This window comes from Bufo gargarizans, chromosome 5 (assembly GCF_014858855.1).
Source record: "Bufo gargarizans isolate SCDJY-AF-19 chromosome 5, ASM1485885v1, whole genome shotgun sequence".
NCBI lineage: Eukaryota > Metazoa > Chordata > Amphibia > Anura > Bufonidae > Bufo > Bufo gargarizans.
Genome location: NC_058084.1, coordinates 286,496,440 through 286,514,566, shown reverse-complemented (window position 1 = coordinate 286,514,566; position 18,127 = coordinate 286,496,440).

Here is an 18,127-nt window from a genome sequence, read left to right as displayed (position 1 = left end):
CCCTAAACTAGTACCAAAAATACTGCCACCCTGTCCCGTAGTTTCTAAAATGGGGTTAATTTTTTTGGAGTTTCTACTCTAGAGTTGCATCGGGGGGCTTCAAAAGGGACATAGTGTCCAAAAAAACCAGTCCAGCAAAACCTGCCTTCCAAAAACCGTATGGCATTCCTTTCCTTCTGTGCCCTGCTGTGTGCCCGTACAGCGGTTTATGACCACATATGGGGTGTTTATGTAAACTACAGAATCAGGGCCATAAATATTGAGTTTGGTTTGGCTGTTAACCCTTGCTATGTAACTGGAAAAAAAATATTAAAATAGAAAATCTGCCAAAAAAGTGACATTTTGAAATTGTATCTCTATTTTCCATTAATTCTTGTGGAACACCAAAAGGGTTAACAACTTTTGTAAAATCAGTTTCGAATACCTTGAGGGGTGGTGTTTCTTAGATGGGGTCACTTTTATGGAGTTTCTACTCTAGGGGTGCATCAGGGTGGCTTCAAATGGGACATGGTGTCAAGAAAACCAGTCCAGCAAAACCTGCCTTCCAAAAACCGTACGGCATTCCTTTCCTTTTGTGCCCTGCCGTGTGCCTGTACAGCGGTTTATGACAACATATGTGGTGTTTCTTTAAACTACCCTTGCTTTGTAACTGGAATTTTTTTTTAAAATTTAGTGAAATTTTGAAATTGTATCTCCATTTTCCATTAATTCTTGTGGAACACCTAAAGGGTTAGCAAAGTTTGTAAATTCGGTTTTGAATACCTTGAGGGGTGTAGTTTCTAGAATGGGGTCATTTTTGGGTGGTTTTTATTATGTAAGCCTCGCAAAGTGACTTCAGACCTGAACTGATCCCTAAAAATCGGGGTTTTGAAAATTTCTGAAAAATTTCAAGATTTGCTTCTAAATTTCTAAGCCTTGTAACATCCCCAAAAAATAAAATATAATTCCCAAAATGATCCAAACATGAAGTAGACATATGGGGAATGTAAAGTAATAACTAGTTTTGGAGGTATTACTATGTATTATAGAAGTAGATAAATGGAAATGTGCAATTATTTACAAATTTTTGGTAAATTTGGTATTTTTTTATAAATAAAAATACATTTTATTTAATTCATTTTACCAGTGTCATGAAGTACAATATGTGACAAAAAAAAAAAAAAACAATCTCAGAATGACCTGGATAAGTAAAAGTGTTTTAAAGTTTTTAACACTTAAAATGACACTGGTCAGATTTGCAAAAAAAATGGCCTGGTCCTTAAAGGGACACCGACAGGCCTTCTGAGCATAATTAGCTCTTTATATGCCCCCCTAGGTCTTATAATAAGTTTCCAATTCATATAAGTATTATCCCTGTGCGCATTGTAAAACGTTAAAAATAATTTTTATAATCACCTGCCCTTTCTGCCCAAGGGGCGTTCTTTGTGCCGCATTTGTGCCCAGCCGCGTCCCAACTGACGGATCCTTAGACACGCCCATCTCATTAGTATTCACTTCGCTAGGCGGTATTTTCCTGTCCCCGACATTCTGAGATCCTGCGCATGCGCCCGGCACCCTCGCTCGCCGGGATCACATTGCGCCAAGTGAATACTAATGAGATGGGCGTGTCTAAGGAGTCGGCAGTTGGGACGCGGCTGGGCACAAATGGAGAAGAACGCCCCTTGGGCAGAAAGGACAGGTGATTATAAAGATTATTTTTAACGTTTTACAATGCACACAGGGATAATACTTATATGAATTGGAAACTTATTATAAGACCTAGGGGGGCATATAAATAGCTAATTATGCTCAGAAGGCCTGTCAGTGTCCCTTTAAGGTGAAATAAGGCTGTGTCCCAAATAGGTTAAAGCGGGATATATTTCTGAATACATATTATGATATGCTAAACCAAGGATGCCTAATCTGCATCCCTCCATCTGTTGCAAAAGTACAACTCCTAACATGCCCTGGTAGCTGTAGGCTGTCTGGGCATGCTGAGAGTTGTAGTTTTGCAACTTCTGGAGGGCCACAGGTTGGGCATCCCTGTTCTAAACCAAATGTAAGGAAAGACATCTGTATGCTAGACGCTCATTCTTATTTTACACTGGGCCAGGTCTTTTGAACTTTGCTGCTGTTACGAAGAGTAGGAATTGTCCCGCCATTTTGTCTTTTTTTGTCTCTTAGTTTGCTTGAGGCAGTTTCTTTGCAACTGTCTCACTGCAGATCATTTGCTGTGGATTATCTGATCTCTCTGATGTAGCCTCGGACTGTTTAGGGGAGAAGTTTTTGATTGGTTAGCCTTTTCTTTGAAGATTTCCTGGCTACTATATGGGTTGCTGATTATAGGGATAGATAGGTCAGTTATTGTCTGTTTTTTTAATCATATGTTCATTATATCCTCCCCAAAATATGTCTATTTCATCACCTTACTACCATAATCATCATCCCTTTGTTCGATCATCTGATTATCACCATACTGTTCCAGTCATCCATTGGTAAATTGCTATTTCCTTGCTTCATAGCCAGTAGGCTAGTGTTGTGGTAAATGCTTCTTATTACTAGTGTTGGGTGCGAATATTCAAATAGTGAATATTAATTGCGAATATCGGCACTTCGAGAATATGCAAATATTTAGTATATAGTGATACATATTCGCAATTTTGAATATTCTAGATTTGTATTTTCATCAGTAACATCCCTTCTTGCTTGTGGGCCAATGAGAAGGCTGCAATGTCTTTGTCTGAACTTAGCAACATCCCTAGCGACCAATAGGAAAGTTGCCTACCCCTTTACTATATAAGAACCTCCCCAGCAGCCCTTGTATGCAGTATTTTGCAGATCTGAGAGAGACAGCAGTGTTATTGCTGTGCTCTCTGCTTCACTATGTCATTTCATTAGATAGTTAGTTAGCTCTTTTATATATATATACATATATATATATATATATATATATATATATATATATACAGATAGTTTAGTTAGTGGGAGATAGTCAGTGTAGGTTAGATAGTGATATAGTGTAGCTGTTCTGCTGTCCATACATATATACATACATAGTGCTGTGATGTCACAAGTTCACAATAATACTTAGTGCACCAGTCACTCTGTCTACTAAGTGTACTCAGTGGGGTCAGGCAGGGTGTGGAGTCGGGATTAGTCTCAGTCTCACAATAAGAGTTAAACTTCAGTAGTGCCAGGTGTAGCGCTGCGCAGGATGCAGGCAGGTCTGACTCTGGTGGCCGAAGCGGCTGCGGCACTGCAGTGTTAACTGTTGTAAAGCAAAGCGTTCCCCAGCCCGCCCCTAACGTTACGTCACCACTCACTTAGTCAGGCAAGCGGCAGCGCCTGCTCCTCCTCGCTCCTCCTGCTTCATTAATAAAGTGGGAGGAGCTGGCGAGTGACATCACGTGCGTGCCTGCTACGCTCTGCAGCAACGGCCAGCCACTGCCGCCAGTTTAGTCTAGGTTTATGAATTGAGTAGATTAAAAGACAGAGACAGACTAGTACCGGCAGTATTAGTAAGTAGTGATGAGTATTATATTATGTGTGTAAAAAATTTTGTGAAATTAAAAGCCTTAGGGTAGGCTACTTTCACACTGTGACTAGCGTTAGTGTGATCCGGCAGGCAGTTCCATCGTCGGAGCTGCCTGCCGGATCCGACGATCAGTGTGACAACTCACAGCATTTGTAGACGGATCCAGGTGCGGATCTGTCTACAAATGCATTGCAAGAACGGATTCGTCTCTCCACTTGCCTGCGGATGGACGGATCCGTCTTGCAGTCTTTTTGGCCGGACATAATACCACAGCATGCTTCTGTATTATGTCCGGTCAAAACGCCTGACAGTGACGGAACAGAAGGCATACTGATGCAAACTGAACGGATTTCTATCCATTCAGAATGCATGGGGATATGCCTGATCAGTTCTTTTCCAGCATAAAGCCCTTTTGACGGAACTCTATGCCGGAAAAGAATAATGCTAGTGTGAAAGTACCCTTACCCTTCAGACAGAGGACACTCAGGACAGTGAGTGTGTGTGAAAAATAGTGCTGACCATGCCATGCCCCAGCCCGGACAGGAGGAGATGGCACAAGACATGTTGATAATGTAACCTCCCTAGTTAGTTAGAATAAGGGTCCATTCACACGTCCATGTGTGTTTTAGGTATCCCTGGATCCACAATACACGGACATCGGCGATGTGCGTGCCGCATTTTGCGGACCACACATCGCTGGCACTTAATAGAAAATGTCTATTCTTGTCCACAATTGCGGACAAGAATAGGACATGTTCTATTTTTTCGGGATCGGAATTGCAGACCAGGAAGTGTGGATCCGCAATTCCGGATCCAGGCAGCACATCGTGCTGCCCCATAGAAATGAATGGGTCCGCAATTCCATTCCGCAAAATGAGGAACAAAATTGCGGACGTGTGAATGGACCCTTAAAGGGGTTCTGCACTTTGTTTAAACTGATGATCTATCCTCTGGAAACAGTCTGTTCTGTAAGCAACACATTATTTTCTGTCCGCCCCCACAAAACAATCTGGAAGTGCCCCTCCCGAGACCAGGCTCTGGATCCGCCATTGGTAGTCAGACCTGCTAAAATGTGAAGTTGCATGTATTGCTCCAAAATATTTGCATTATTAGTGCCGATTTTGCAATTGTGAATATATTGGAACACTCTATCTGCATATAAAGCTATTTTAATTTTCTGCCGTGCCAACCATTTTCTCTAGTCTCAGGAAACTTCTAGCAGCTTGAAAAATGTAGCTATAGTGATACATACCTGTATTTCTCACGCATTACACAAATATTACATTGCTGATTTTACACGATCAAGAAAATTATCTTGAATTTGCAAAAATATGACGAATATTCTACCAAAGTTTTGTGAAATATTGCAAATTCGAATACAGCCCCTGCCACTCATCACTACTTATTACCTAGTGAGTGTTGGTACCCAGGAAAAGCTGACTACTATATGGGAAGTTCAGTTCTGACGTCTAGTGTTAAGCTAATGTTGTTACAGAAGCAAAGTATTAAGAATGGTCATAACGCCTACAGTAGTAAATGATACCGTAATTTAATAGCATTGTATCATAAATATAAACCAATCACTAGGTTCTTGTAGACTTCATAGCCCTACTCTGAACTGTACAAGTGAAATCTAAAAGCACATAAGGCACACTGAGCTACAGCATCAGTTATTTTACAGGGTTTACATACTTTGATTTCTGCACTCTGGAGATAGCTCGAGGGAAGTGATACATTTGCTAATTATCAGTAGTGATTTTGTCAATAAAAAGTACAGATGAAAAATGTTCTAGATATGTTTTCAAAGATAGCAATTACATTTTATTGTAAGGTGTCAGACCAGCAATTTCCCTCTAGAGATCTATATTTCTTGCTGTCAGTAAATTAGCCCAGTAGCACAACTTTACAGGAGAGTCGAGCTTGGTGTTAATTAATTCTCATTCGCAGCTGTAATATGTGTTAGGTTGTGAAACTATATAAAGCTTCATATAGCTCTTTTTGTTTAACTCAATCTGTATTCTTGCCCAACATATGGATTTAAATTTTACTCCCTTCATAGCCCTTTGCAATCCCCTTCCAATGCTATTCCTTCTTAGTACAGGATACACTAAGTGATAAACATGAGATCAATTGGCCCCCAACAGATTTTGTGACAGAAGATTCTACGACCGAAAATCAGTTCCATTTATTTGAATGGGGCAGCAGGCACATGGATTTATGCTAGCCTTATTCAGGTGAATGGAAGTGATTTTCAAATTCTGCAACAAAATCTGCCATGTGTGAAGGTACTCTTAGGGAGTATTTAGACATGGTGTCTAGGGCGACACCAGCTATAAATGGCTCTGCACACACAACTGGTGCATTGGCACTTTATTTACCCCAAGATAATAAATATACAGTGAGATCCTTCATTTATCAAGACCCATATATATAATTTTATGTTACATACAGTCAAATAAAGGTAGATATTTCTGTTTTATAAAATACACTTTAGTCATAATTCAGCCCCTGCTTGTGTCGCTAGTAAATTGCTTCCATACATCTTTTTGTTATTGAAGAATGGTGATTTTACTTTAGGCTAGGTTCTATGTGAGCTGTGTGAAACAAGATACACAGTATAATATTCTTTACTTAGTATTCTTCTTTGATTTTTGTTCAAGATTAAAAGTATTAAAACATATTTTAATTAAAATATCAATGACCTTTTTGTACTTTTTTATTGTTTTGTACAGTTTGCATTACATACTTCATATCTGCAATACAAAAAACAATATTTAGCATATAAAGGACTTTCCAAATAGATCTTCAAAGGAAGAAAATGTCCCTAAAGTGTCAATTGCATGATGCCCATTATGGAACACTGAATTTTTCTGAATCATGTCAGTATACACTAATTCTGTCTTGACATCTAAAAAGAGGGGTGGCACTGAAAGAAGCAACTTGGCCTCTATAAAATGTCACTCAGAGTACTGTTGAGAGAATTGTTTAAATGAAACACCATAGTGTGCTATGACCAGCGGATGAGAGCACTCTGCCCCATGTGACCAACTTCCTCTGAGAGTGATGTCTAAGCACACCCCTTGTTCTTCACAAGATACTTTTGATGGTGAGGAGAGACTTTCCAGAGGATTGTACCAGGTGCTACCTTAGAGGGGAATTGGAACACGAGGGAATCGGGACCAGAGTGCTAATGCAATGGACTGACCGCCAGGTGACACAATATAACCAGTGGATGCTGAGAGGCCAGAGGCTGATTAGACAGAAGCATAGTCAGGGTACGAAGGCAGAAGTCAGGGCAGGTGTCATTCAAGTCCATAAATCGGGCAAATTAAGTAAAACATCATCTAAACTCCAATACACAGAATGACAAGAACCAACACAACACCTTCGCTCAAACAGGAAACTAGACAATCTAGGAAACTAACTTGCTCAAGCGCCTTCCTATAGAAGGAGGCACCTTTAAATACCGCCTGCAGACAAGCCATAGGCAGCAGAAGATTGGAGGAAAGACACGCCTGCACACACCCTAAATACACATAAGGAACTCTGCTAAGAGCCAGGAGGGAAGTTCTGGTGGCAGGAATGCAAACCATAGCTAAGAACCCTGCTGTGACCACCTTTCAGCAGGGTGTGCAGGGGCGGGAAGGAATGAAGAAGCCCGGGGCCCATACCTGCGTGTAGGGACAGAATCGCAGGAATGGGAAGCTGGGCTAACACAGTGGCCAGGTTTGGGTGGCATCAATGCTATGATGGGTCCCCCGGACCACGTGCTGCTGCTTTCCAGAATGGATGGTAAGGTGTTGTTCACCCCAATGGGAAATAAGTCCAGAGAGTCAGGGTCTGCAGTAAACCATGCTGCTTCTTTATTGGAGGAATTCAGGTGCAAAACAACACAGGCGAGGCATAGGGCTGGTTTCCTCTAGTCTCCTCTCTGGCAGATGAAGTGTTAGATGCTGAAGAAAAGCCTGAAATAGCTGTCCCTATCTATCTCTCAAAAGGATAGCATCCTGGTCAAGGGCCCACAGTCTGTAGCTCATATAGTCCCTGTGTCTCCTTGGTCACAGGGCTGGTGACCCATGGTCTGTGGCTCACCGTCCCCATCTTAGTGTCTTCTTCTGGTCACTCATGCAGGCTGGCATGAGTCTCCCCTCTAAGCACTGGTCCCTAACTTCAGAACACTAGTGGTTCTGACTGTTTCCTTTATATTCTTTTTTTATATAAACTAGAACCTTCTAGTGGTAAGGGTGGAGTGGAGAAGCTCAGCACAAATAAATAGATTGTAATACTTTCCGTCTCTCATAGACTTCCATTAAAGCTTCAATGGCAATTACATAGCAGTTTTTCCAGACAAAAATGTTTTTCCAGACATAACAACAAAGCTAAACCAGACAATGTCAGGCTGTCTGGGTTTTTGTGGTAAACAACATCTTTTTTTTTTTTTTTTTTTTTACTCCAAAACATGCTCTTCTTTAAAATGACTAGCTTCTTATTCAAAGTCCTAACAGTATCTCAGTGTTCATTAACCCTTTCCACAGAGCCTTGCAAATACAGTGATAATGAACAGTATGCTGTATATATATGACAACATATAAAATGTAGTTACACAGTATTAAACAGTGCATGTTAACCCTTTCAAGTGAAATAAAGTAAGACGTTTAGAACTTTGCATAGGGGAAATAGACACATGTTCACAGATGTCCAAATATCAAAGTACCTCCTGCTCCAGGGCACTACACAAGTAAACACTGAATCCAGCATTTCAAGTACTCTGCATCTAGGAGTAAGTTTTTCCTCTTTATTGTGGACACTTGTCTCATAATTCTCAGGTGTTAGTTCCACAGGCAATTATTCAAAAGGTGTACCAAGAGATTATATGGTAAAGGAGTACCACACTACCAAAATATATAATATATTAAGGGTTAGTACAGAGATTTTTTTACCATGATCTATTTGATCTTGACAAGGGGACATCCTCTGCATCTAGAAGAAAGAAGGCTTCTACATCAACATAGAAAAGGATTCTTTACGGAAAGAGCAGTGAGGTTATATAACTCTCTGCTTGATGAGGTGGTGATGGTGAATTCACTAAAAGAGTTCAAGAGGGGTCTGGATGTATTTCTAGAGTGTAATAATACCATGTATGTGTTTTTTTTTTTTTTTATCTTACAAACTATGTTACTATAGTGTATGGAAAAGGATTAAGAAACAACAACCTTCAGGGAATATGGAGGAGAGTGTTAGTACACATGTAACCACTGTTATTAAGACTGGCTTACCATGTTAGCACACAACAATTACAAATCGTGTTAAAGTGAAAATCCTGGCTCAGCTGGTGTAAAAAAAAACACTGGCTGTAGTAATGCGATGTTGGCTGCTGGAAGTAAAGCTGTACATGAAAATGGTAATGGTGGAAGTGGTGTTGGTGCCACTGCCACCATTTTAAGATCAAATAGAGGAGTGTGGCCCTATCTAACTTACCCAAGTAAGAAATAACATTCAACATGGAGGATGATGATTAAGTTCTGGGGTCTGAACAATACCTGGGAATAGGGTCTTGGCGAGGAAGACAAATGGATAAATAAATAAAAACTTTGAGGATAAGGCTCGGCCAAGGTGAGGGAACACCGAAAAAACTCAAATAAGGGGACAAAGCCAGCATTGCTTCTAGCTCTAATGGTTCACACAGAAATAAAAGCTGTGGTGGGAAAAGATGCACAAAGGATTAGTACTAATGACTAGTACTTTCTTCCACAGGCCAGCCAATATGCAGAATTTAGGTAAAGCCTAAATATTAATCCCCAAATACAAATATTTAAAACATTTATATAGATACAATCTTCAAAAAAATAAATAAAGAAAGAAAACTGAAAAGCTTTATAAATACAGAATATTCTTTGCCTTCCGTGTCTTGTGCCAGTTCTTTCTCGGTGACCATGTTATAACTTAGAACTGCATCTGGAGTTATAATGGAAGGACATAGGTCTGTCATGAAAGGTAACTCTAACAATGTGATGTGAATGAACTCTAGTAATGCAATGGGAGAGTTATTCTTTCTTGCATCAGATTACAGTACAGCATCAGGTATAAAAAGCACTCTTTCCAGAGTGCAATTAACCAGTAAAAGCATTTAAGAAGACATTGAACCAGCACTGTGTGCTTTAAACTCTGAAGTCTGCAGAAACATGTATGCAGCTCTGGACTGTAATTGATGCTTCAACCTTTTAAACCAAGGCATTTGTAAAGTCAATCAACTCTTATGTAGATTATGACTATGTCAATTTTTAGTAGTATTAGATTCAATTTTTGTACACACTCAACATATGCTTGCATCAGCCAACAACTTTTTTATTTGCTTGTTTTATCTTTTTTTTTCCCACTAAAGTTTTACTAAAGTTTTATCTTTAAACTATGGGGGACATTTTCCAATTTATTGCCCGGAACTCCACATTGTCTTATGCTTGCCCCCCTGGGTTGGACACCTGTAAATATATACGGTAGCACATATGATGACAATGTGGCAATAAACCAGGAAACGTTGCAAGTGAAATGTGTCAGTCTTTCATTCTACTGTGATAAAGAATGCCTCCCCTAGACACAATCACCACACAAGCATTACCAGAGTTTACAACTAATCTATATACAGTACAAGTCACCATACATTGGTCACCTAGTCTATGTGAGCATGGCAGCATTGCACAGCGTGAGGTCACAGAGTGTACCTACGTCTTCACACTGTTCACAGGTGCGGTCCAGAGTGTTGAAGTGGCAGCAGCATGAGGAGGCCACAGAATGGCCCAGTGACATAGTGGTGAGGTGGCAGCAGCATGAGGAGACCACAGAGTGGCCATGTGATATAGTGGTGAGGTGAGGGGCAAAACCAGTACCAGCTGAAGATGGTGGGTGGTAGTAGGAACACCTTACAGCAGGTGTGGGCATCGGGCGGGTGGCAGCATCAGAATAGTAGCTGAAGCGGGTAGCAAGAGGAAACTGGTCTCTTTTGACAAAGTTTAGGAGTGGAACCATTGATGATCAAGTCTGATGTATCAGGCACTGGTGTTTGAAAATCTTGCTGATCCATGCATGATTCATCTTCAAAAAGGTCAGTTTCTCCACATTTTGGGTGGACAGGCGAGTTCTGCTTCAGGTAACTATGGCCCCAGCCACACTAAACACTCGCTCTGATGCAACACTGCTGGCTGGGCAGGAAAGCTTGTCCAGGGCAAATTCGGCCTGTTGCAGCCACAAATCAAGTTTGGCTCCCAGTAGTCCAGGGGATCTTCAATGTGGGGTGGCAGGGTGCACTCCAAGTTTCCCACAACCTGTTGGTTCAGGTTTTGCTCTATGTCTAGCTGCTGCTGCTGCTGGTGAGTAGTTTCTTCAGTAATTTCTTCAGACGGGTGAAAAAAACTGCTCATCAGCAACTCTAGACTTAAGTTGCTGCTGATGGAGCTTGTACTGCTCCTGCCATCCCCCAGCAGTCATGGCAATGGAACGTGAGCACAGAGGGCCCTGGTCAGACCTGCGTGAGGCTGGCCGATGACACACATAGGCAGCGGCCAACTGACTACATAGGATATCTCAATAGTAGTTCAGTTTTTCCTCCCTCTCAGCAGGTGTAAAAAGGCCCCCATTCCTTGGGGTAACTATGGCCCCCGCCACACTAAACACCCACTCTGATGCCATACTACTGGCGGGCAGGAAAACGTTTCCAGTGCAAACTCTGCTAGTTGTGGCCACAAATCCAGTTTGGCTACCAAGTAGTCCAGTGGATCTTCAATGTGGGGTGGCAGGGTGCTGTTCAAGTATACCACCACCTGCTGATTCAGGTCCTGCTCCAGGTCTGCTGCTGCTGGTGAGTAGTTTCTTCACTATGTGGGTGAATAAAGCTACTCATCAGTGAGTCTAGACTCAGGCTGCTGCTGATGGAGCTGGTACTGCTCCTGCCACCCCATCCCTCACCAGCAGCCATGGCAGTGGAACGTGAGTGCAGAGGGCCCCCCCGAACAGACCTGTGAGAGGATGGATGATGGGGCCAATAGGCAACGGCCAACTGACTACATAGGATGTCTCTGTAGTAGTTTAGTTTGTCCTCCTTCTCGTGGGTGTAAAATAGGCCCCCATTCTGGACCGGAAGCGAGGGTCTAACATGTTGGAGAGCCAGTAGTCATCCCTCTGTAGAATGGTAGCAATCCGGATGTCACTATGCAATCAACTGAGCATGCTTTGGGCCATTTGCACAAGTGACTCGGAGCGACTCCCTGCCTCCATCTCTACTGCATACTGCCACAATGTGCCTGGGTCATCTGCTTTGTCTTCCTCATCACCCTGTATCTCCTCCTGCTGCTCCTGCTGCTCCTGCTCCTCCTCTCCTGTCACCTGTGTAGAAAAACAACCATTTCTCTATGTATTGCTTGTGCTCGAATGTCCTTCTCCTCCTCTAATTCAGCTAATACAGGGCTCATGTGGCCACGAGATCTAGGAGCCATGTCTCCTGTCCCCTGGCCAGCCAGATTTAGCAGTATCTGTTCCAGGACATATGAATGAGTGTAATGATGTTGTTTATCCTGTAGTCCTGGCGACTGACAAATAAAGTGTCTTCCTCAAAGGGCCCAAGCAAATGGCAGGTGGCACACATGAGATCCCACTGGCTAACATTGAAGTTACACAGGGGAGTACCTCTGTCCGACTGTATCATCAAGAAATTGTTTATGGCCTTTGTCTGTTCATATAATCGGTCCAACTTACAGAGGATGGAATTCCAACAGGTGGAAACATCACATATCAGCAGGGGCGTAACGATATGCCCCCCCCCCCCCCCCCCGTGTAAACCCCGCTCTTTTGGCTAGTCACGATCTAGGCCAGACTAGGCTGCCATGCCATCCTTTTCCTATTATATATATTATATACATACACACACCCTATCTGTCATGTAGTGTCATTCTATCATACTGTTGTGGGGGCCGTGTCAAAGTCTTAGGCCCCTTTCACACGGGCGAGTTTTCCGCGCAGGTGCAATGCGTGATGTGAGCACATTGCACCCATACTGAATCCGGACCCATTCACTTCAATGGGGCTGTGTACATGATCAGTGATTTTCACGCATGACTTGTGCGTTGCGAAAAAATCGCAGCATGCTCTATATTCTGCGTTTTTCAAGTAGCGCAGGCCCCACAGAAGTGAATGGGGCTGTTTGAAAATTGCATTGCATCCGCAAGCATTGCGGATGCAATGCGATTTTCACGGATGGTTGCTAGGAGATGATAGGGACCCAAACTTTATTATTTTCCCCTATAACATGGTTATAAAGGAAAATAATAGCATTCTTAATACAGAATGCTTAGTAACATGTGGCTTGAGGGGTTAAAAAATAATAAAATAATTAATTATTCACCTCATCCACTTGATCGCGCAGCCCGGCTCGTCTTCTTTTAGGACCTGGCAGGAAAAGTACCTTTCGTGACGTCACCGCGCTCACAACGTGGTGAGCGTGGTGACGTCGGAGCAGGTCCTGCTGAATGAAGATAGAAATCTTCTGCATCACCGATGCGGACCCATTCACTTCAATGGGTCCGCAAATCCAGAGATGCGGAAGGGTGCGAAGCGGAATCACTGAACGGAATCACGGAACGGAACACTACGTAAGCATTACGCAGGGCTTCCGTGGGGTTCCATTCCGCACTTCCGTTCCACCAAAAGATAGAACATGTCCTTTTTGCAGAATTGTTATTTCCTGGGTAATTTACCCGGAGAGGTGAACATGACATCACACTACACTGGATGTACAGAACAGTATGACCCCTGCTGTAGCATAGGCGCCCATTCTATGTATTGCTGCAGGGCTGACATCGAATGTAGTCTGTCCCCATGGTCTGAGCCCCTGGTAACCAGTCGAGTAGCTAGAAATGACTGGGCCCCACAGCAAATTTTTAAACGGGCAGGCAGGCGTCATACAGTGGCATTTGATTCTTTAACATACATGTGTTTTTACTGGACTATGACGTACACGATACAAAAATGCAGTACTCCACGTTCTTGTATCCTGCACAATCCCCTTTTCAGCCCAGGCCCGAAGCAGCTGCTTCCCCTGCTTCCCTGGTAGGTTCGCCACTGCATATCAGCCTATGTTGGGGGACCCGTTCTGTCTCTGCAGCTCAAGGAGTGTGTGCTTTTCAGTGTATGAGTGCCTGAAGTGCATGCAAAGTTTCCTGCCCATTTTCAGGATGTCCTACAGATGGGGTGAAGACGTCAGGAACTGCTTTACTACCAGATTAAATACGTGTGGCATGCAGAGTGCATGGCTCAGCCCACATTGATGCAGCAACAACACAATGTTATCACCATGCTTCTAATTTTGAGTTGTTGAGAAGAAAGCCAGGATTTGATTTCTTGATGAAAGATTCGGATCAGTTCCTCTCTGTGTGACTCTGTTCACGCAGGAAAACTAGGTTCAGAACAGCATGACATTGCCATACCCTGCACATGTGGGATGCTAGAGAAGCACTGTGAATTGTCCCTGCAGTGGAGGCTGAGGACACAGTGGAGGATAAGGAGGCAGAGGCGGACATTTTTGCATGACCAACAGCGTGAGAACCTGGAGGTGGAAGCAGTGTCATCTGGCCAAGTTGCTGGTGTGGCTGGGCAGGAGCCACATTTACTCAGTTGGCCATAAAGAACATTTATTGTCCTTGACCGCAGTTAAAGCTCCACACGTCGACGCTGTCGTGCACTTTGGCAGACACCGACAGGCTCAAGTGCTGGCCCACTTTCTGTTCTACATATGTGTGCAGTACTGCCTTTTTTGAAAATAAATGATGGTTCAGGACTCTCCACCTTACTGGACACAAGCCATCAGTTCTCTGAAACGTGCAGAGTCCACTACTTGGAAAGGGAGGGACTTCAGCACCAGCAGCTTTGTCAGGAGCATGTTCAGCTTTTGTACCATTGAATGAGTGCATACATACTGTTGTCTCTTGGCAATCGCTTCGGTGATCAATTGCTGACGAAATGACTGACGAGGAGTAGGAGGATGAGTAGCAAGAGCATCAGGACCAGTAGATGATGAGAAGGACAGACAGCTCCCTTTGGCTGAGGTGGTGGAGCCTTAATTGCATGAAATCGGGTGCGTGCCACTAGCTGATGCAGCTATTGCTATGGCAGGCTGGACCACCAGCCACGGTTCTTCCAGGCCTCTTTATGGTGTTGCTGCACGTGCTGACACAGGGCCATGGTGCCAAAATTGGCCACGCTTCACCTTCTGCCCACAAATTCAGCAAATGGCCATGTACATCTCCTCCGACGGCTTAACAAAAAACTGCCACACTGCCGGGTATTGTATTTTCCCCCCAACACTCGCCACTGACTGCCTGCTACTGCTGCCTCTGTGAACCCCTGCACCGTTAATTTCCAGGCAGGTAGGCTCCTGCAAAGTGGGTGGTCTACCCTGGGCACGTTTGGCTCCCGACCTTCCATTGCTGCCAACCTGCTGACTCACGGCAATGCCACCACCCTGCTGGATCAGCCACTGCTACACACGCAGGCTGACACCCTCTTTTCCCGATGATGATGAAGCCCCATCTTTGCATGGCTTTCAAGTGCTATTTTCTACATCATCATCATCCGCTACTGTCTGCACATCACTGATGTCCTTCTTAACAGTCTCAGGGCTAAGAGCCTGACCACTCGCAATACCAGCTCCCACGTTACTCTCATACTCTCTTCATCACTAGTGATGGACAAACATCGACCAAGACGATTCGCAAACACGATCAAATGTTCACGAACCGCAAGTTCTCAGCTGGCCCCATACACTTTAATGGCAGGCAAACCTGAAAAGCCTTCAGGTCATATTTGCAGAAACCAAATACTTACTAGAAGTGCACAAATCTTCCCACAACATGGGCAGAGACACACCAGAATAAATGGCAAAGATTCCAACAAAAAATATGTATTTTAATCAGGGGCCATTTTTATGCATCTTAAAGGGAAATTCTCAAAAATGTGCCCTGCTGGAGCCTAGAATTATTTTATTTTAGGCCACGGGAGTAAAGGCCCCAAACATTAGGCATTCACCGGACAGAAAACATCAAGTGATCATGTGGCTAGGGATATCTTAGACTGCCATTGGATATCAATTTTATTGCAGGCCAGTGGACTACAGGCCCCAAAAATTATTCATTCACAGTACAGAAAAGAAACAAGTGATTATGTGGCTGGAGGTATATTAGACAGTGAATAAATATACATTTTACTGCAGGCCAGTGGACTACAGGCCCCCAAGATTATTCATTCTCAGTTCAGAAAAGAATAAGTGATTATGTGGCTGGAGGTATATTAGACGGTCAATGGATATCAATTTTACTACAGGCCAGTGGAATACAGCCTAAAAAATTATGCATTCACCAGACAAAAAACAAGTGATTATGTGGCTGGATGTATATTTGACAGTCATTGTATATCAATTTTACTGCAGGCCAGTGAACTACAGGCCCCCAAAATTATTAATTCACCGTACAGAAAAGAACAATTGATAATGTGGCTGTAGGGGAGGGGGGGGGGGGGAGAGCCTGGCCGCTGGTGTGGATGGCTGTGTGAAAGAGCTGCTCCTCCACGTCCCAGCATTTACAGCCCTATAATCAGCAGTGACCTGATCAGAAATGGTCAAATACGTCCGAGACGGGGGACTAGACCCCCCAGATCTCACAAAGGGCAACAAGACATGCAGAAATTCCTTAAAAAGAGAAGCTCACACTCTCCGGGAGCAAGTGCCAAAATGGCGACGGCACGCATGAAGGAGGCGGAGGCCGAAGATTCAGAGGCGGACAGTGAGCGCTGTGGCACAACTGGCGATCAGGACCCTGCACCGGTATCCAAGTCCTTTTCTCACTAAAGTGCTTAGCTAAGCAGTGGACAAAGCCCTCAGACCGGTCCTGATCGAATTGGCAGACATCAAAACTGAGATTTTCCAAGTGGGACACAGAGTTGAGGCCTTAGAGCAAGCAGCGCACGAACTGAGGTTGCATGCCACAGGAGTGGCTGAATGCCTAAATGGACACGCCGAAGAGCTTAATAGAGCTTTCTCACTGCTGGAAGATCAAGAAAACCGCAGCAGGCCGAATCCTGGGCTGCTGAATTGCTGCGCAAAGTAGCCATGGAGATATTCACAGATTTGTTGGATCCTGACTCTGCTGCGACAATCACAATAGAGTGCATAATCAGAGCCTTGAGACCCCAGCCGAAACCAAATGAGAGACCGAGAGATGTGGTCTGCGGCCTACTGTCTTTTGTGGACACAGCGCGTGTCATGGAGGCAGCACGTACAGCGCGTGTCATGGAGGTATAGATATTGCGCTGTACCAGGACATTGCGCCATCAACACTGGCAAAACAGTGCATAATAAAGCCTCTGTTTGATGCCTTACGAGCACAAAAGATTCCATACACTTGGATGTACCCTTTTGCACTGTCCATACACAAGAATGGAAAGCGCATCAATATACACACACCTGATGATCTAGACAAGACGTGGGAGCACATTGGTATCCAGCCCATCGACATACCTATGTGGCTACCGGTGGCCTACCCGACGACACTCCCGGTCCTACCACAGCTTGAACCCTGGAAAAGAGTCCATCGCACCAAGGCCAGCAAAGCGACCAAGTACCTGATGGGATCCACAGATCTTCCACCCTGAGGACTTACCACGCCGAGATCTGTTCCAGTATTGATGGGAGCATGGGAGGGTCCCAGTGGTGGTTCTTTCATTGTGGACGGTCCCTACCCTTTAGTACATATATTGTATAAGGTGGAATTTACTGCCCCTTGACTACAAGTCCAGGGACCTACAGCTAGACCACTGTATAACCTAGGAGTTTGTGATAGCCACTAACCCCCCAACAAGTGTTCTGGTGCATCTTGCACCTTGTTTGATGTTCACTAATAAGGAATTCTTGATAAATGTTCTCAGCACCTGATTACCTGACAGTTTACACTTGTATAGCTTAGATGACAATGTGTTTCCGTTTAATGTATTCAGCATCTCCCTAAAGGCTTTTTAATCGTGAGGCCTGATAAGCACCTTGTTTTGTTTTACTTAATGTACCCAGCATATTCAATGTATTCAGCATGCCTAATGTATTCAGCATATTTGATGTACTCAGTCTAGGCATACCTAAAACATATATTTGTGATGGTCAGACATAAGTACACCTTTGTTTAATGTACTTAATGTCTTCTTGCCTGAAAGTTTAGATTTGGGATGCTAGGGATATGTTCTTAATTAATGTACTCAGCACTCATCTACCTGACAAGCTTAGACTTACATCTACTAAGCTCATTCCCCCCCCCCCCCCACCTCTCTCCCTCCTCCCACCCCTCTTCCCTCTCCAACTTCTTTACCTAAGGTCTAGTAATTTATTAGATTATATAGGTCACAAAAAATAGTGCTAACATTTCAGGCTGTGATGCCTGGGTAACACGACCAGGCTAGAAGTATTCTTGTGTTTCACCCCCTTGCTATCAATATTCACCATCAAAAACACCTGTTGTGATAGCCTCATACCCAGCAACCAATAATGTGGCTGTAGGTACATTAGGCGGTCACCTTATAGCAATTTTA